Source organism: Hemitrygon akajei, chromosome 19 (assembly GCF_048418815.1).
Source record: "Hemitrygon akajei chromosome 19, sHemAka1.3, whole genome shotgun sequence".
Taxonomy (NCBI): domain Eukaryota; kingdom Metazoa; phylum Chordata; class Chondrichthyes; order Myliobatiformes; family Dasyatidae; genus Hemitrygon; species Hemitrygon akajei.
Genome location: NC_133142.1, coordinates 52,176,522 through 52,198,141, shown reverse-complemented (window position 1 = coordinate 52,198,141; position 21,620 = coordinate 52,176,522). Strand labels below are relative to the sequence as shown.

Below are 21,620 nucleotides of genomic sequence, written 5' to 3'. Positions count from 1 at the left end.
CCATCTTCAACAGCTTCACCAATGACCTTCTCACCATCAAATGATCAGAAGTGGGAACGCTTGCATAATGGATGACTTCACAATTTTCAGTTCACACAATGCTGAAGGAACTCAGCATCTCCGGAGAGGAATGAACAGTCGACATTTCAGCCCATGACCCTTCATCAGGACTGGAAAGGAAGGGCAAAGAAGCCAGAATATGAAGGTGGAGGTGATAGGTGAGACCAGGTGAGGGGGAAGGAGGGATGAAATAAAAAGCTGGCAGGTGATAAGTGGAAAAGTAAAGAGCTGAAGAAGGAGATTGATAAGACAATCTTAAGGAACATGATGGGTTGGTGTGGAGTCTGCGTTTAAAGTTGCTGCTCTGCTGAATGGTTCCCGAAACAGCATTTAATTTTATTTCTTCATTGCAGATGTCATAAGTTATTGTCCCTCTTTAGTTTGGTGATCAGTGTTTTATGTGAACTTGATATGCAGAACTTTGGTCAATTGGCATCCAACTGTTTGAAAAACCCGATGTGTCAGCTTCTGGATCACTTGTCATTCTGGGATTTCAGAGTGAAGGGGCGTGCAGTCGGTGCAGAGGATGGGCTCTGGGCTAGGGACTGGTGTGTAGCCAGACAAGGGTTTGGAACACCAAGGGTCAGGAACATCGGTAATTCTGTTGACAGGCCCAGAGGCCAGAGTGCTCATATATTTCCCAATCCATTTAATCTCACTGGCATTGCTAGGGATTATTATACCCCTGAGCAAACTGTAATAATAATAATGAAATTATAGTATCTTTGGGGTAGTAACATCTGATAAAATTCACTAGCCAGACATCAAAGCTCAGAAGATTGTGAATATGGAACCTGAGTGGCTGAATTAGACACTTCAGAGAGCTGCCAAAGCCAACTGCTTTACATTTGTGTTAGACTAGATAGATAGATAGATAGATAGATAGATAGATAGATAGATAGATAGATAGATAGATAGATAGATAGATAGATAGATAGATAGATACTTTATTCATCCCCATGGGGAAATTCAACTTTTTTCCAATGTCCCATACACTTGTTGTAGCAAAACTAATTACATACAATACTTAACAGTAAAAAATATGATATGCATCTAAATCACTCTCTCAAAAAGCATTAATAATAGCTTTTAAAAAGTTCTTAAGTCCTGGCGGTAGAATTGTAAAGCCTAATGGCATTGGGGAGTATTGACCTCTTCATCCTGTCTGAGGAGCATTGCATCGATAGTAACCTGTCGCTGAAACTGCTTCTCTGTCTCTGGATGGTGCTATGTAGAGGATGTTCAGAGTTATCCATAATTGACCGTAGCCTACTCAGCGCCCTTCGCTCAGCTACCGATGTTAAACTCTCCAGTACTTTGCCCACGACAGAGCCCGCCTTCCTTACCAGCTTATTAAGACGTGAGGCGTCCCTCTTCTTAATGCTTCCTCCCCAACACGCCACCACAAAGAAGAGGGCGCTCTCCACAACTGACCTATACTAGTCATGTATAGGCTGGACTGAGGAGGTATTGCAGACCAGCCTGCCTTTGTTTGTTCTTTTATTGCTCTTCTTAAATTATCTCCATCAATCTGTTCTTTTATTGACTGGTTAATTGCAGAGATATTCAGGAGGTAACTATGCAGTGGCACCAAACTTAGATGGATACGAGAATGTAGAAAAAGCATTTCACAAAAAGGTGCAGACCAGCGTTTGGTGCTGTAGCACAGGCATAACTGAGGCATAACTTGACAAGGAGCCAGTGTGAGCCAATGAGGACATAGGTGATGGGTGGACAGGACAAGGGACAAACAGCTTGTGACCTGACATTGACATCTAATAGAATGGGTGAGGCCATCTAGGAGAGGGAATAACTAAGGTTAAAGGTAACAAAGGCACAGGTTTGGGTTTCAATTTGCAGATGAGATGAAGTAGGAGTAGGGCTGAGCAAAGTCACAGTGTTGGAAACAGCCTGAAAGTGAAGTCCAAAACTCAATGGGGTTAGGTACAGCACTGAGAAGAATGGAGTGGGTAGGAGCCTCTGGCTAGAGAAGTAGTACATGGATATGACATCGTTTGATGACAGAAAATTTAAACTGGCAAACATCTAAATCGGAATCCTCACATTTTGAGCCGAGCTTTGAAACTGATTGACTCTTCACCACATTCCTGTCCTTGGGAACGTGCTGCATGCACAATGTATCTAGCCTCACAAAGCAGGCTACATGTTGAAAGTGTTATGTAGCAGGACTACCTGTTAGTTATGCCTTTGGTTAGTAACAGTCTGCTCACTTTTGAGCCGACTCTCGGGAGCCCAGCATAAAAGACTAGAGCAACTCTGAAGGAGTGTTGTATCACTCAAGATGCCAAGCTCAAACAAGCTATTAGGCCCACTCCCTCTTCTGGGAGGAAGAGATCCCATGACATTATTTGTTAGAAGAGTGAGGGTGTGCCTCTGATGTCCTGTTTACCGCTTGTCCACCTAATCAGCAACAGAAAAAGAGATTGACTCATTACTGCATTCCTAATCCTGGATACTTGCTGTGCACACTCTTGTAAGTTGGGTTTCATTCATTACAATATCGACTAAACATTAAGAGCATTATATAAGCTGTGAAGTACTTAGAGACACCCTGATGTTATGATGTACTCTATTAATTGCAAATCCTTTTCATTCTTTGCAGAATTTTAATGATTAAGATTTTTTTGTCATGGAACGCTGACGTTCTCAACAAGAAACTACTTAGCCAGGAGATCAAAGCTTGAGATTTGGATGTTGTATTATCTTTTATTTCTGGAACATTATGATGAACCATTGATGAGGCAAAACAAATGGGCCATGTCTTTCCCTACAATTTCAGACACAACAGCACCCAGGACAACTTTATGCGTGTTCAACCATTTAAACACTCAAAGATATTAGCCACAGGCAGCTCAGTGCCACTGTGGGAAGCAATTACTAACGTGCAAAATGATCTCCAAATATTGCTATAAATAAAATGGTGAATTTCCCCCGAGCAAAGAGCAGAGGTCAGAAGTGAAATGGGCAAGACAGCGTGAGTTTTCAGCTCAGTGCTGCTTGCTGCCTCTGCTGTTGAAAATAAAGGTAGGTGTAGACGTGAGCAAGCTCACACTTTGTCTCAACAGAGTATCTCATGCATGGTGTTGCTTTACCTCTCTTTAACATCATGTTCCCTGCATGCTGCTGTCAGCCTGTCTCATGCTGACCAGTGAACAATGCTAGCTAATTAGTCAAGTCAGGATGGCCCCCAGACAAATCTCTGCATGGTTAGTGATTTGTCTGTGGAATTGCTAATGGGACTACCGTTGCGATTCCTGTGGAAGATGATGGCTTTGCCTGTTGCTGTAATCTCCATGTTAACTGCATGGTGCAATGGCGTGCAGATAGTGCAGTGCACTTGTGCATGAATCACAATTGGTTGGTTTGCAGGTGCAGCAGGCTATCAAGAAGGCAAATGGGATGTTGGTCTTCATTGCTAGAAGGATTGAATTTAAAAGCAGGGAGAGTATGCTGCAACTTTACAGGGTACTAGTGAGACCGCACTGGAGTACTGTGTGCAGTTCTGGTCTCCTTACTTGAGGAAGGATATACTGGCTTTGGAGGCAGTGCAGTGGAGGTTCACCAGGTTGATTCCAGAAATGAAGGGGTTAGACTATGAGGAGAGATTGAGTTGCCTGGGACTGTATTCACTGGAATTGAGAAGAATGAGAGGAGATCTTATAGACACATATGAAATATGAAAGGGATAGATAAGATTGAGGCAGGGAAGTTGTTTCCACTGCTAGGTGAGACTAGAATTAGGGGACATAGCCTCAAGATTCTGGGGAGTAGATTTAGAGGAGGAGGAACTGCTTTTCCCAGAGGGTGGTGAATCGGTGGAATTCTCTGCCCAATGAAGCAGTGGAGGCTACCTCAGGAAATATATTTAAGACAAGGTTGGATAGGTTTTCACATAGATGGGGAATTAGGGCTATGGGGAAAAGGCAGGCAGCCATGATCTTATTGAATGGTGGGGCAGTTTCGACGGGCTAGATGGCCTACTCATGCTCCGATTTCTTATCTTCTTATAGCAAAACCAGAGGGGATAGGGCTCCCCCAACATAAACAGGTCTTACAACATTAAATACTGGAATTACTGAGGATCGGGTTCAGAGCAGCTGAGATTTGTAGCAAAAGTTGGCTGAAGTATGTAGGCAAGGTTCAACTAACACGGGACTGTAGAAGTTGTGCTTCCTCTTGATGATGGGAAGGAACATGGTCATCAGGGGCCAGGTACTCTGCTTACTGCTGAACACAGTGTGTGTGGTCTATACCCTGCTCCTGTGCCATGGGAGTCATCTGAACCACCTTCAGCTTCAGCCAGGATGGAACATGACCTACAGGCTGTGATCCATAAGTCTACACAACGTTTTGCTCATAGAGTCATAGATCACTATAGTGCAGAAACAGATCCTTCAGCCCATCTAGTCTATGCTGAACTGTTAGTTCCATCGACCCACAATTGAACCATATTCCTCCATACCCCTCCCATCCACGTACTTATCCAAACTTTGCTTAAATGTTGCAATCAAAACCCCATTATATATACATTAAATATACTACAAATTACAGTAAGAAATATATACCAGATATACAATATAACCTATATTATTACAAATATATATATTGTACATAATACTATATATCTTAGGTTTCCCCATCTCCTCTTGGGTCCTCAAAGCCATCTTCCTCCCACCCTACCTTCCCTGAACACCCCAACCCTTCCCCTTCATCTGACACCATCAACTCTCCTCTAATCCCTGCCACGTCTTCATCATTCCTTCCGACCCTTTGCCTCTCTAAGGTCTTTGTTCCCCTTTGTCTGCATCTCAGAGAGTCCCACACCCACCATGATGCTAAGCTCCTCTTCTGTCATCTCCATCATTGAGCCCACTTCTTTGACAAGAATTTCCCACCCCACCCCGATGACCCCTCCACCCATCTCCAACCCTACTCTTCTTGGACACTTCTCTCTGGTTCTCTGCCTGCTCTGGATTTTTTCATCTCTAATTGCTGGCGATACATGAACCATCTCAACTCAGCACTCCTCTCTCCGTGAGCCCCACTCCCTCTGAATGCTATATCCTCGACTCTCTCTGCACCAATCCCAACCTTACTATCAAACCCACAGACAAAGTTAGTGCTGTTGTAGTGCAGTGGACTGACCTTGCTGAGGCCAGATGGCAACTCTCAGATACCTCCTCTTACTTACCCCTTGCAAAGGAAGAAGCTGTTCCTGAATCACTGGGTGTGTGCCTTTAGGCTTCTGTGCCTTCTTCCTGGTGGTAACAATGTGAAAAGGGCATGCCCTGGGTGATAGGGATCCTTAATAATGAGAACCGTCTTTCTGAGGTACTGCTCCTTGAAGATGTCTTGGAACTATGGAGGCTAGTCCCCAAAATGGAGCTGACTAATTTTACAACTTTCTGTAGCTTCTTTTGGTCCTTTGCAGTAGCAACCCCCCTCCTCCATACCAGACAGTGATAGAGCCTGTCAGTATGCTCTCCATAGTACATCTATAGACATTCTTGAGTGTATTTGTTGACATACCAAATCTCTTCAAGCTCCTAGCCACACAGTCATGGGGGTAGAAGGAGTAGAGCAGTGGGCTAAGCCAGTGTTGATCATCAGCGAGAAGATGATATTGTCGCCAATCTGCATAGATTGTGATCTTCTGGTTAGGAAGTCGAGGATCCTGTTGCAGAGGGGGTACAGAGGCCCAGGTACTATATTCCTCAATTATTGTATATTTTGATAGAGGTATATATTTGATAGATGTATGCCCCTATCAAATCTCCCCTCTTTCTCCTACTCTTCAGGGAATAAAGTACCAACCTATTCAACCTTTCCCTATAGCTCAGTTAGTTATAGTTCAAATTTAATTGTCATTCAATCATACATGAATACAGGCAAATGAAACAATGTTATTCTGGGCCCAAGGTGCAAAACACAGTACCAACAGTCACAAAGCATAAGGCACATGTAGCACATATAAGATAATAAGGTTTTAAGATTCTTAAGTCCCAACAATATCTGTGCAAATTTTCTCTGTGCACTTTCAATCTTATTGACGATCTTCCTTGATACCATGGTAGGTGACCAGAACTGCACACAATACTCCAAATTAGGCCTCACCGAAAGGAAACTTGTTGGTCGTCCTGTCTAGGTGGCTATTCCTAAGGGAATGCTGCCAATGTGCACATTCTGAGGTACAGGAATAGGTGCTGAGGGATGCACTGAAGCTTGGTACAGCCCCTACAAGGGCAAGAGTCTAGAGTCCTGCATCACTGGACAATGAGGGGCCATTCCAGTGTAACAAGTGCTTCATTGTTGCCTTGTCTAAGGAGGAAAAGAGAGTGGGGTTGAAGCATTGGGACAGACTGTATTGAATTGATGGCAGTGAGCATCAGGAAAGGCATGTCCTAGTTGTATGGACTATGAAGATTATAAATAGAGCTAATTCCATAAAGGCAGAAAATGGACAATTTTTTGGAGTGAGGAAGGAGACAGGGAGCGAGATGGGGGAGGGATACGGTAGCAGCAGTATTTGAGGTGGCACAGTAATCCAGCTGGTAGAACTGCTGCCTCTCAGCTCCAGAAACTCATTTTTGATCTTGACATCAGGCACTCGTGTGGCATTTGCACACTCTCCTGTGACCGTGTGGCCTTCCTCTGGGTGCCCTTAGTGTTAGAACCTGGAGGGAGTGGATGGGATTGTGGGGAGAATGGCTGCTCGCTGGTCAGCACGGACGTGGTGGGCCAGAGTGTCTGTTTCTACACGGTATCTTTCCCTGACTCCTCGATCCAAACAGCCATCAATCTGCCATAGTGACAAAGACGTGATCTGAGTTGAGACAACCAGCCCTAAGAACTTAACATGCCCCTGGTATTTTGATTAGCTTGCATAGTACTACCTCTGAAATAATCAATTCCTTTGATCCACATCAGTCCAGACATAATACAAGTTTGTAAAGTTGATGAGTTTGCAAAGCCTGCAAAATTAAATTCTTAAACACTGGGATAGCTTGGAGAAGGTATTGACAAGTGAAGTGCTGTGAAGTTTGCCAAATTCCAAACCTCTAGATATTCTTGCTGAACAGTATCAATCACAACACTGCAGCAAGCACCATTCAGTGTACCAGACTCCATGGTTACAGACTGATGAAAAACAAGGATTTCACAATTATTTCTCTCCATTATTCTTGTTACATTTTATCATATTCACATGTCATCTTGGGAAAAAGCTGACCAATGTTTTCGGGAAAGTAAACACAGCCCAAAAAATGGACTCTGTTATGAGCCTCTGAAAGCTGAAAGCACATCCAAGGGGACCACAGCCTTGTCGTAGGGTTTGGAGGCTTGCGTGCCTCAATGACCCGGAGAGCTGTATTTGTCGTAGGGTTTGGAGGCTTGCGTGCCTCACTGACCCGGGGAGCTGTATTTGCCGTAGGGTTTGGAGGCTTGTGTGCCTCACTGACCCGGGGAGCTGTATTTGCCGTAGGGTTTGGAGGCTTGCGTGCCTCACTGACCCGGGGAGCTGTATTTGCCGTAGGGTTTGGAGGCTTGCGTGCCTCACTGACCCGGGGAGCTGTATTTGCCGTAGGGTTTGGAGGCTTGCGTGCCTCACTGACCCGGGGAGCTGTATTTGCCGTAGGGTTTGGAGGCTTGCGTGCCTCACTGACCCGGGGAGCTGTGTTTGTCGTAGGGTTTGGAGGCTTGCGTGCCTCACTGACCCGGGGAGCTGTGTTTGTCGTAGGGTTTGGAGGCTTGCGTGCCTCAATGACCCGGGGAGCTGTGTTTGTCGTAGGGTTTGGAGGCTTGCGTGCCTCACTGACCCGGGGAGCTGTATTTGTCGTAGGGTTTGGAGGCTTGCGTGCCTCACTGACCCGGGGAGCTGTGTTTGTCGTAGGGTTTGGAGGCTTGCGTGCCTCACTGACCCGGGGAGCTGTATTTGCCGTAGGGTTTGGAGGCTTGCGTGCCTCACTGACCCGGGGAGCTGTATTTGCCGTAGGGTTTGGAGGCTTGCGTGCCTCACTGACCCGGGGAGCTGTATTTGTCGTAGTGTTTGGAGGCTTGCGTGCCTCACTGACCCGGGGAGCTGTATTTGCCGTAGGGTTTGGAGGCTTGCGTGCCTCACTGACCCGGGGAGCTGTATTTGCCGTAGGGTTTGGAGGCTTGCGTGCCTCACTGACCCGGGGAGCTGTATTTGTCGTAGGGTTTGGAGGCTTGCGTGCCTCACTGACCCGGGGAGCTGTATTTGCCGTAGGGTTTGGAGGCTTGCGTGCCTCACTGACCCGGGGAGCTGTATTTGTCGTAGGGTTTGGAGGCTTGCGTGCCTCACTGACCCGGGGAGCTGTATTTGCTGGAGTCAGGGATTTATGCCTTGGCTCTTGGTGGGGTCACTTGTGCCAAATAGGTCAAAGGGTAGGGGCCATACAGTGCACACCGATCCTCAAAGTTCGGGAATTCATCTCAGGGCTAACAACACTTACTGGTAAAACAAAATTATTACAGAAACAGCAATGAAGAATCTTTCTACATCTGAATGTCATGCCGTTCTTGAATCTCCATCATGAACTTGCATGACTGACAGTAATGAAAACTGAGAAGAACCTACTGACATACGAAGGAAGCCCCAAACACCACCAGAGATGGAGGACCTTCACTGCTGCCCTGAACACCAGAGGCTTAATGGGCAGTATTTACCTGCTCACAAACTTGGGGCTCAGATACAACACTGGAAGAAGGAGACCATGATTTCCAACAGAGCAGGCAAATATTTGAGGCAGATGGATTACCTCAGGATGTGGGGATGTCCGTCAGCTGCAATAAATGTTCTTGCTAATGGATTGGTTGTTTCCATTAGGTGGACAGTGGGCAGAAAATGCTGCCTTCATCAAGATTGTGTTTTGCGCATTTGTTTATGGAGATTAATGCAGTCCCACAGAATCCAATCAGGTTAAGGACCATGTGGAAGGGATTTCTAAGCATCTCCAGGGCCAAAGACTTGAGCAAATTTCTGCAATGTACTGTGTAGAGCAATTTAACTGCTTGCATCACTGTTTGGTATGGAGTGGCCACTGCATTCGGCTGAAAAAAGCTGCAGAAAGTTGTGAACTCAGTCTGCTCCATCGTGGGCACTAGCCTCCCCGCCATCGAGGACATCTTCAAAAGGCAGATCCATCGTTAAGGATCCTCACCACCCAGGTCCTGTCCTCTTTTCATTGCTATCATCAGGGATGTGCTACAGGAGCCTGAAGACACAAGCTCAATGTTTTAGGAACAGCTTCTTCCATTCCACCATCAGGTTTCGGAACAATGCGTTACAGCACCAGCGAAACAAGCTCAATTCCCACCGTTGTCTGTAAGGAATTTGTACACTCTCCCCGTGACTGCGTAGGTTTCCTCTGGGTGCTCTGGTTTCCTCCTACAGTCCAGACATACCGGTCGGTAAGTCAATTGGTCCTGTAAATTGTCCCATGATTAGGGTGTTAAATCATTGCTTGTTGGGTGGCACAGCTCAGAGCCAGAAGGGTCTGTTCTATGCTATAACTCAATAAATAAATATATTTTATATTGTACTTTGTAGCATTTTTATGTATTGCACTGCACTGCTACCACAGAACAATAAATTTCATGATGTATGTGATCATAAACTGGATCCCAATTCAAGGAGCAGTTGCACATTTGGAGGATGGATTTATACTCCTCCGTGATCACGTGGAAATGTTTGTTGTGCTCTTGTTTTGAGAGCCTTCCGCTTCTCTTCAGGATATAAGTCTGGGTGTATCCATCATTGACTATTTTAAGGTTACACACCTTCATACAGAATGGAAGAGACCTGGAAATTAATGACATAGGACGTACATTTCTAAATGATGTGATGTCATTTAGAACGCCAATACTTATTGGACATAGCTACCAATGGGGCAGTTATTAGCCAACTGTTATTAGCGGGTCTGGAATCAGATGTAGGCCAGGTAGGGATGGGCAGCTTATAGAGCTGCTGCTTCATAGCACCAGTAGCCCGGGTTCGATCCTGGCCTCTGGTGCGGCCTGTGTTGAAGTCTGTAAGTTTTCCTAATGATTGTGAGAGTTTCTTCCTGCACCCCAAATATCTGCAGTTTGGTAGATTAACGAGCCGCTGTATATTACCTCTAATGTGAGGGTGAATTGTATCTGGGAAACTGATACAAATGTTGAGAGAATAAAAATCTTTCATATAAATAATAACATAAAAATGATACAAATCAACATAATAACAGTGTAAAATGAGTTCCTAATGGCCAGCTTGGACTGTGGGCAAAGGGCCTGTCTTCATACTCTGTGATGTTGAGGCTTCCATACTTGCAGTTGATTAGTGAAACTGATGGATTTCATTGATAATCTGGCAGTTTCACAGTCACCATTTCTGAGATTGGCTTTTCATTCATTTACACATTTATTTAAATACTTAAATTTCAACTCAAGCTGCCATTGGTAGCATTCATACTCAAACCTCTCAATCAGTCGTCCAAAGCTCCACTTACTGGTCTAGTAACAATAAATAAACCTTTGTTACAGAAAATTAAAGACGGTATTGGGAACTTGTCAATTCAAGTCCACCCATCGATCTCCTGTTAGGCAAATTTCTGGTTGTCACCTTACAGGAGGGATGTGGAGGCTTTGGAGAGGGTGCAGAAGAGGCTCACCAGGTCCAGAATGTATGAGATCGGACAAACGTGATTCTTTCCTCTGGAGTATCAGTGGCTGAATGGCTACTTGATCATGGTAAATTAAATTATGAGAGAGCAGCCAGTCAGAATCTTTTTCACAGGGTAGAAATGTGCAATAATGTTCAGGACATTGCTTTAAGGTGGGATAGTGTAAAGGCGATTCAGAAGGTGCCTAGAATACAGTGTCAGATCTGGTGGTAAAGCAGATACAATAGCTCTATTTAAGAGGCATTTACACAAATACATGAATAGGCAGGAAGTTGAGGAATATAGAGCATGTGCAGGCAAATGGGATTTGTTTAATTTGGAATCATGGTCAGCATAGATACCTTGGGACCGAAGACCAGCTCCAGTGCTGGACTGTCAGTATTCTAGCTTTAAATAGTGAAGGGCTATATGCCAAACAATTTCTTCAATTGCATCCGATTTACTTACCATGATAATAACCGGCCATCAGATCACACTGACTCACAACAGAGCAAATCCCATTTGTCCAATTCTGCTTCTCCTTATTTCCTCATAGCTCTGCAGGTCTCCCTAACATGCATATCAATTCTGCTTTGATTGATTTTTGTCCCTCACCTTGCTTATTTTTATTTACAATTGCCAGCTCACCAATCCTGCATGTCTTAGGGATGTGGGAGGAACCGGAGTACCCACAGGAAACACACTTGATTACAGGGAGAACATGCTGACCCCACACAACAGTACCTGAGGTCAGGATTGGGCCCAAGTGTCTGGTGTTGTGATGCCACAGCAGCTCTGTCAGCTGCATCCCTGTGCCAAGTGCAGGAAACTAACCAAACTCCCATTCTCATTCCGACAGGAAACCATGGCCTCCTCTACCGTCACGATGAGGCCTCTCTCAGGCTGGGGGAGCAACACCTCAATCTGTCTCGGCCGTCTCTATTCTTTTTTTGTAATTTATTTTTTTATTGCAGTTCATCATCACAAACATTTCCATAAGATGTATTTCAGACATTGTACATATATATCATATAATCATATATGTTACAAATCTCCACAAAGTATTTATCTGAGGTATACACATAGAAAAGAGTGGAAAGAAAAAACAAGCAAAAGGAAAAAACTATGTACAAGTAGAGAGTGATCTTTATCCACAACATATTCATTGATTTGTGATAATAAAATCAGGCCTATGAGGCATTATGTAGTTAAACCATTTTTCCCAGTATGAATCAAATTGTTCCAGCTTATGATTAACAGATGCTGTTATCTTCTCCATTTTGTAAATGTCCATTGTAATTTCCATCCATGTATTTAAAATTGGGCTCTCCTGTGATAACCATTTCCTAGTAAGAGTCTTTTTACCAGCCACCAGTATATTCATTAAATATTTATCACTTTTCAACCATTCTTGAGGTATATACCCAAAATATATGGTCTTACTCTCCAAGGGTATTTCACATTTAAAGATGTCTTGTAGGGCATTGTGTATCCCCCTCCAATAGTTTTTGATAACAGGGCAGTCCCAAAAAATATGATAATGATTTGCATTTTGATTTCCACAATTTCTCCAGCAAACAGGGAGGTTACTATCATAATGGGATTTCTGAGAGGATGTAATAAAATATCTTATCAAGTTTTTCCATCCAAACTCCCTCTATTTCTGTGAACTGGTACATTTCCATTGATACCTCCATATTATTGTACATTCTTCCTCAGATATAATTATCCCTCCTTCCTTCTCCCATTTTGTTTTAATGTGTGAAGTCGAATGTGTTTTAAGATTTGACAGCTCCTTATACATGCTTGAATTGATTCTACTAGCGTTATCTGAATTATATGCTTTTCTAAATAACTCTATCAAGCATGTACTTGCCTTGGTTACATTTTTAAGCGTCTTATTAACATATTGTCACATCTGTAAATACCGATAAAAATCTTGTTTTTCTAATAAGTGTTTCTCTTAAACATTTCAAAACTGAACAGTGTTCCTTCTTTCATTATGTTGCAAAGAACTGTTATTCCTTTAGCTGTCCAGTCCTTAAATCTAGCATCCAATTTATTTGGTGTAAGATCCGAGTCATATGCACACCATTTAAGAATTGCAATATCTCCCTCTAGATCAGTGGTTCCCAACCTTTTTTTGGCCATGCCCCACCTAATCACCTTTAAAATCCTGATGCCCCCAATGGTGATATATAATTCTTATTATTCAAAAAGTGAACTCCTATTCACCTGGAGGAAGCCTAAAAGACCATTAACTTGGTTTAAACAAGCTTCCAAAGAACATGGATTTCATGAAAGAGAAAAATAAAAGAACCAAAGGACTGTTAAAGTTCTGAGGAAGAAATTACTAAGAAATTGTAAAAAAAAACATTAAGTGATATTAAAATAATAATAATAAATAAATAAAACAATGCCAATTCGCTTCTACAGCATACAAAGACAGATACACCGTTTAAAAGAGATGACGCAACGTACACACCTTCACACCACCAAGAACCAAAAGCTACTACAAAAAGCAGCATTGGCGCGACCTCGTACGAGTTTCTTACGCGTTTGGACTTGTTCATTCATTCCTTCCTACATCAGTCAATTCATTAATTTAATTATGAAAGCCATTTGATGGTTGTAATGATGGTGATACACTATATATACAGTACATACGCAATTACACATGTACATACATACAAGTATTTTTATGTATGCATACTGTATATACACATATGCATTAACTCGCACACACACTCATACTCACACAGACTTACTAGAAAAAATTCACTGTTAATAACTCATTCTCGAATTGCCCCCCCTAAAAATCAAATTACCCCCCTGTGGGGCGTACTCCCCACATTGGGAACAACTGCTCTAGATTATATTCTTTTATAGCAGTTTTCCATATTTTAAGAGTCAATTTTACCCATGGGTTATCAATAATATTTATGTACCTTTGCAGGTTGTTATCAGCCAAAATTGCCTGTATGGGGATGGGAAGTACCCGCTCCTCAATGTTTTTCCATTGAGCGTCATATGATGGGTTGCACCAACACATCACAGCTCTCAACTGTGCTGCAAAATAATAATCTCTAAGAGAAGGTAGGCCCCATCCCCCTTTTTCCTTTGCTAATTGCAAAGTTTTGAGACGAACTCTCGGCCTTTTACTCTGCCAAATATACGGCAGTCTCTATTCTGATGGCATGAACGTAGATTTCCCTAACTTCTGGTAATTTCTCCCTTCTCTCATTTTCCATTCCACATTCTGGCTTCCCTCTCACCCCTTCTCTTCTCTTCCTCCTTCCCTTTCGCCCACGGTCCACTTTCCTGTCCTATCAGATTCTTTCTTCTTCAGCCTTTTACCTTTTCCACCTATCACCTCCCAGTTTATCACCTCATCCCCCCTCCCCCACTCATCGAGCTTCCCCCTCACTTTGTTTCAACTATCACCTGTGGCTTGTGCTCCTTCTCCTCCCCCTACTTTAACCGTCTGGCTTCTTCTCCCCTCCTTTCCAGTCCTGATGAGGGGATTCAGCCGGAATGATTGAACACCTATTCCTCTCCGTAGATGCTGCCTGACCATCTGAGTTCCTCCAGCATTTTGAGTGTGTTACCAAGCAAACTGTTTGAATTTACTTTGCACAGCCTCCCCGTTCACCTTGATTTTAAAACTTTTACCTTCATTTCAAAATGCTTACACAGTGTCTCTATCTAATCTCTGTAACTTTCTACAGTCCTACAGAACATCTGTAGATTTCTCTGACATTCTCTGTATGACTGTGGCATTCCTCCCACATCCTAACAACATCTCATCTGATAGGCTGATTGGCATTTGTACATTGTTCCCTGTGGTGAACTACATATACCTGTCTGGACAACCCCCACTGCTGACTGCTCCTGTGTCTCCTCCCACAGACCCCGGTATAAAGACGATTGGAGACACAGCCCCGGCCTCAGTCTCCAGGATGTTGTGTGGTGGTCACTTGCTGCTTGTTCTTTCTTCCAGCCAATAAAAGCCTATATCTCACCTCACGTCTCCGAGAGTTATTGATGGTACATCAACTTTATTGGCTGGAAGTTTTAAAACATGGAAAGTATTTTACATCTGGAAAAATTAGACTAGGACCACCAAGCTCCAGAAGCAGCTCTTGCCTTTGAACTCTGGCTTGCATGCTTCCAATCATACTTGGAAGCGATTCCAGTGACTGAGCCTGCCACAATGTACAAATTCCTCCTATCCAGAGTAAGTCCGAAAGTATTCTCCCTTATCAGAGACCTGCCGACCTACCAAGGGGCACTGGACGCCCTCAAAAGACAGTACCTGCGGCCGGTGAACACCGTCTACGCAAGACATCGCTTAGCAACGCAGCGACAGCGAACCGACGAGTCGAGCGGGGAGTTTCTCCGATCCCTACAGACACTCGTGCGGGCCTGCGACTGCAAGGGACTGATGGCGGAACAGCATGCGGAGCTGCTAGTATGAGACGCCTTCGTTACGGGGATCAGGTCAGTGTACGTGTGCCAGCGGCTGCTGGAAAATGCCGATCCTACCTTACGCTCGGTGATCGAGACGGCCGACACGCTGGAGGCTGCTCTGCACAACGCTGACGCTGTCCAGCCGCGTGATCCCCCACCGGTTCCGTGGACACTGCAGACCCCGCCAACGCCACCTGCGAGTGAATTCACCAACGCCGCTGCCAGTCGCGAGTCCACGAACTCTCCGAAACCGACCACAGCTGCTGCCAGTCGCAAGTCCGCGCAGTGTTACTTCTGCGGACTCGAAAAGCACCCCCGAAAACGCTGCCCAGCCCGAGAAGCGACCTGCTCCAGCTGCGGGAAGAAGGGCCACTTCGCCAAGGTCTGTAAGTCGGAACCACGAGCGGGGTCGGGCAGCGCTGCGCGTGAGACATGGGGGCCGCCATCTTGCCTGCCCGCCTCGTGCGAGACATGGGGGCGGCCATCTTTGTCGGCGCCACCTCGCCCCACCCCCGACCCACCGGTGCTTACCAGGCACCAAGCTGGCGGTTCAACTCTGGCCTCCGTAACCCTCGACCAAAGCGCCCCACACCAGCTTGCAAGGTCAATGATGGACATCCTGGTGGAGGGGCACAGGACTAGCTGCCTGTTTGACACGGGCAGCTCTGAGAGTTTTATTCACCCGGACACGGTGCAACGCTATGGACTCGTGACACGGCCGGTAGGCCAGAGGGTCACCATGGCTTCTGGGTCGCATTCCACAGACATCCGGGTGGGTTGTGTAGCGACATTGGTGGTGCAGGGCACAGAATATCGGGACTTTGTGCTACTGGTCATGCCTCAACTGTGCGCGCCTGTGCTATTGGGGCTGGACTTCCAGAGCCACCTCAAAAGTGTGACTATGGCATATGACTGGCCCCTCCCACCTCTCACTGTCAGAAATCCTCAGTTTTGTGGGACTTCGTCATATACCCCGCTACTGACCACACACACACACCGACCCACACATCCCACCCAACACCATGCCAACGGCCGTGCTACTGACACCACCTGCAGCCTCTCTACCCTCAAGATCCCTCCCCCACCGCTGTTCGCCAACCTGACCCCCGACTGTAAACCTGTGGCAACTAAAAGCAGGAGGTACAGCGCGGGGGACAGGGCCTTCATTCAGACAGAGGTGCAGCGGCTGCTCAGGGAGGGGATCATTGAGCCAAGCACAAGCCCTTGGAGGGCCCAGGTGGTTGTTGTTCGGACTGGGCAGAAAAACAGGATGGTCGTGGACTATAGCCAGACCATCAATAGGTTCACGCAGCTTGACGCGTACCCCCTACCCCGCATCGCGGATATGGTCAACCAGATAGCTCAGTACAAGGTGTACTCGACAATAGATCTGAAATCCGCTTATCACCAGCTCCCCATCCGCCCAGAAGACCGCCCCTACACCGCCTTCGAGGCGGGCGGCAGGCTCTATCACTTCCTGCACGTCCCCTTCGGTGTCACAAATGGTGTCTCTGTCTTCCAGAGGGAAATGGACCAGATGGTGGACCAGTGCCAACTGAAGGCCACATTTCCCTATCCGGATAATATCACCATCTGTGGTCACGACTGGCCGGATCACAACGCCAACCTCCAATGATTTTTCCAAGTGGCCAAAGCCCTGAACCTTACTTATAACAGGAACAAGTGTGTGTTCGGAACCACCAGACTCGCTATCCTTGGGTATGTCATGGAGAACGGGGTCATTGGCCCTGATCCTGACCGTATGCGCCCCCTGTTAGAACTCCCTCTTCCCACCACCCTCAGAGCCCTCAAACGGTGCCTGGGCTTCTTTTCCTATTACGCCCAATGGGTCCCCATTACGCAGACAAGGCCCGCCCCCTGGTCAAGTCTACCACATTTCCCCTCTCTGCCGAGGCCCGCGCGGCCTTCAGCCGTATTAACGGGGACATTGCCAAAGCAACGATGCATGCGGTGGACGAGACCATTCCCTTCCAAGTAGAGAGTGACGCCTCCGATTTCACGCTGGCTGCTACCCTCATCAGGCAGGCAGGCCAGTAGCATTCTTTTCTCGTACCCTTCAAGGCCCTGAAATTCGGCACTCCGCGGTGGAGAAAGAAGCCCAGGCCATAGTGGAAGCTATTAGGCACTGGAGACACTATCTCGCCGGCAAAAGATTCACCTTGCTGACCGACCAGCGCTCAGTTGCGTTCATGTTCAGCAACCAACAGCGGGGCAAAATCAAAAATGATAAAATTTTGCGGTGGAGAATAGAACTCTCCACCTACAACTATGATATCCTGTACCGGCCTGGAAGGCTCAATGAGCCCCCTGATGCCCTATCCCGGGGAGCGTGTGCCAGCGCGCAGCTCGACCAGCTATACTCCCTCCATGCACATCTTTGCCACTCGGGGATCACCCGATTTTACCATTTCGTGAAAGCCCGGAACCTGCCGTACTCCCTTGAGGACATCAGGACGATGACCAGGGACTGCCAAGTCTGCGCTGAGTGCAAACCGCACTTCTACCGTCCTGAAAAGGCACAACTTATCAAGGCCACCCGCCCCTTTGACCGACTGAGTGTTGACTTTAAGGGCCCCCTTCCCTCCACCGACCGCAATGTCTACTTTCTCAACATTATCGACGAGTACTCGCGGTTCCCCTTTGCCATCCCCTGCCCCGACACCACTACCACGTCCATCATAAAAGCCCTGTGCCAGCTCTTCACTCTGTTCGGATATCCCTGCTGTATCCACAGTGATAGAGGGTCCTCCTTTATGAGTGACGAGCTGCGCCAGTACCTGCTAGCTAGGGGCGTTGCTACTAGTAGGACCACGAGCTATAATCCCCGGGGAAATGGACAGATGGAGAGGGAGAATGCCACAGTGTGGAAGGCCACACTTTTAGCCCTTAAGTCAAAAGGGTTGCCGGTCTCTCGATGGCAGGAGGTTCCCCCCGAGGCACTCCACTCTATCTGCTCTCTGTTATGTACGTCCACCAATGCCACCCCTCACGAACGCCTATTCTCTTTTCCCAGGAAGTCTGCCACTGGGACCACCCTACCGGCTTGGCTGACATCCCCAGGGCCAGTGCTGCTCCGGAAACATGTGAGGAGCAATAAATACTCCCCGCTGGTCGAGTGGGTTCACCTACTACATGCGAACCCCCAGTATGCCTACGTGGTCTTACCTGATGGGCGGGAGGACACAGTCTCCGTCCGCGACCTGGCGCCCGCAGGAGCAGCAGACCACTACCCCGAACACACCACGGTAACTATGAACCCTGTACCCGAGGTGACACCGTGCACACCAAGCCCTACACTGACCCCTCACGACACTCCTATACCTGGCGCCTCGCACACGCATGAGGGATCACTGACGCCTAGTGGGCTGACACCTCCAGTCAGGCTGGAACCAGCACAACCACCATCTCCGGTGCAATCACCACCGGCATCTGTGCAATCACCACCACCGGCACCTGTGCAATCACCACCACCGGCATCTGTGCAATCATCACCACCGGCATCTGTGCAATCACCACCACCGGCACCTGTGCAATCACCACCACCAGCACCTGTGCAATCACCACCACCACCTGTGCAATCATCACCACCGGCACCTGTGCAATCACCACCACCAGCACCTGTGCAATCACCACCACCACCTGTGCAATCATCACCACCGGCACCTGTGCAATCACCACCACCGGCATCTGTGCAATCACCACCAGCACCTGTGCAATCACCACCACCGTCTCCTGTGCAATCACCACCACCGGCACCTGTGCAAGCACCACCACCGGCACCTGTGCAATCACCACCACCGTCACCTGTGCAATCACCACCACCGTCTCCTGTGCAATCACCACCACCGGCACCTGTGCAAGCACCACCACCGGCATCTGTGCAATCACCACCACCGGCATCTGTGCAATCACCACCACCGGCACCTGTGCAATCACCACCACCGTCTCCTGTGCAATCACCACCACCGTCTCCTGTGCAATCACCACCGGCACCTGTGCAATCACCACCACCGGCACCTGTGCAATCACCACCGTCTCCTGTGCAATCACCACCTCCGGCACCTGTGCAATCACCACCACCGGCACCTGTGCAATCACCACCACCGGCATCTGTGCAATCACCACCACCGGCATCTGTGCAATCACCACCACCGGCACCTGTTGAATCACCACCACCGGCACCTGTGCAATCACCACCACCGGCATCTGTGCAATCACCACCGACACCTGTGCAATCACCACCACTGGCACCTGTGCAATCACCACCGACACCTGTGCAATCACCACCGACACCTGTGCAATCACCACCACCGGCATCTGTGCAATCACCACCTCCGGCACCTGTGCAATCACCACCACTGGCACCTGTGCAATCACCACCACCGGCATCTGTGCAATCACCACCTCCGGCACCTGTGCAATCACCACCACCAGCACCTGTGCAATCACCACCAGCACCTGTGCAATCACCTCCGGCACCTGTGCAATCACCACCTGCGGCACCTGTGCAATCACCACCGGCACCTGTGCAATCACCACCACCAGCACCTGCGCAATCACCACCACCAGCACCTGTGCAATCACCACCGGCACCTGTGCAATCACCACCACCGGCACCTGTGCAATCACCACCACCGGCATCTGTGCAATCACCACCGGCACCTGTGCAATCACCACCACCAGCACCTGTGTAATCACCACCACCGGCATCTGTGCAATCACCACCACCGGCATCTGTGCAATCACCACCTGCGGCACCTGTGCAATCACCACCACCGGTACCTGTGCAATCACCACCGGCACCTGTGCAATCACCACCACCGGCACCTGTGCAATCACCACCGGCACCTGTGCAATCACCACCACCGGCATCTGTGCAATCACCACCGGCACCTGTGCAATCACCACCACCAGCACCTGCGCAATCACCACCGGCACCTGTGCAATCACCACCGGCACCTGTGCAATCACCACCACCGGTACCTGTGCAATCACCACCGGCACCTGTGCAATCACCACCACCGGTACCTGTGCAATCACCACCACCGGCACCTGTGCAATCACCACCGTCTCCTGTGCAATCACCACCACCGTCTCCTGTGCAATCACCACCTCCGGCACCTGTGCAATCACCACCACTGGCACCTGTGCAATCACCACCACCGGCATCTGTGCAATCACCACCTCCGGCACCTGTGCAATCACCACCACCAGCACCTGTGCAATCACCACCAGCACCTGTGCAATCACCTCCGGCACCTGTGCAATCACCACCTGCGGCACCTGTGCAATCACCACCGGCACCTGTGCAATCACCACCACCAGCACCTGCGCAATCACCACCACCAGCACCTGTGCAATCACCACCGGCACCTGTGCAATCACCACCACCGGCACCTGTGCAATCACCACCACCGGCATCTGTGCAATCACCACCGGCACCTGTGCAATCACCACCACCAGCACCTGTGTAATCACCACCACCGGCATCTGTGCAATCACCACCACCGGCATCTGTGCAATCACCACCTGCGGCACCTGTGCAATCACCACCACCGGTACCTGTGCAATCACCACCGGCACCTGTGCAATCACCACCACCGGCACCTGTGCAATCACCACCGGCACCTGTGCAATCACCACCACCGGCATCTGTGCAATCACCACCGGCACCTGTGCAATCACCACCACCAGCACCTGCGCAATCACCACCGGCACCTGTGCAATCACCACCGGCACCTGTGCAATCACCACCACCGGTACCTGTGCAATCACCACCGGCACCTGTGCAATCACCACCACCGGTACCTGTGCAATCACCACCGGCACCTGTGCAATCACCACCAGCACCTGTGCAATCACAGCCGGTGCTACGTAGATCGCAGTGACAGATTCGACCACCTGATAGACTTAACCTGTAAATATACTTGTAAGAAACTTCGCCCCACGGGGACTCTCTTTTAAAACAAGGGGGGGGGGGTGAATCTGGTGAACTACATATACCTGTCTGGACACGCCCCCTGATGACTGCTCCTGTGGCTCCTCCCACGGACCCCGGTATAAAGGCGATTGGAGGCACTGCTCCTCCCTCAGTCTCCAGGATGTAGTGTGATGGTCACTTACTGCTTGTTCTTTCTTCCAGCCAATAAAAGCCTATATCTCGCCTCACGTCTCCGAGAGTTATTGATGGTGCATCATTCCCTAATGCATTGGGGAGTGGTAGAATCTGAGAGAAGTTATAGAGAATGTGGACTTTGGGTAAAGTCTCATCTTCCCCAGAATGTACTGGTGCAATTCTACAATGCTGATACTATCTGCTGTTTGGTGTAGCATCCTCTCATAATATACAAAAACTGTAGCCAACTGTCAGGTCAGCAGAAAAGGTCA

At 47.9% G+C, this 21,620-nt stretch overlaps 1 protein-coding gene across 4 annotated transcripts in view; it reads right to left on the bottom strand.

Moving 5' to 3' along the window:
• grip2b (glutamate receptor interacting protein 2b) overlaps window positions 1–21,620 on the bottom strand; it is a 768,811-nt gene that overhangs the window by 175,016 nt on the left and 572,175 nt on the right. Inside the window, exon 1 of one of the 4 annotated variants that reach the window (XM_073072505.1) lies at window positions 5,273–5,313. The exons of the other annotated variants lie outside the window; for them this stretch is intronic. The gene's annotated coding sequence lies outside the window, so the exon portion shown is untranslated. Of the gene's footprint in view, window positions 1–5,272; window positions 5,314–21,620 lie in introns of those variants that run through there. 4 annotated transcript variants of the gene reach the window in all.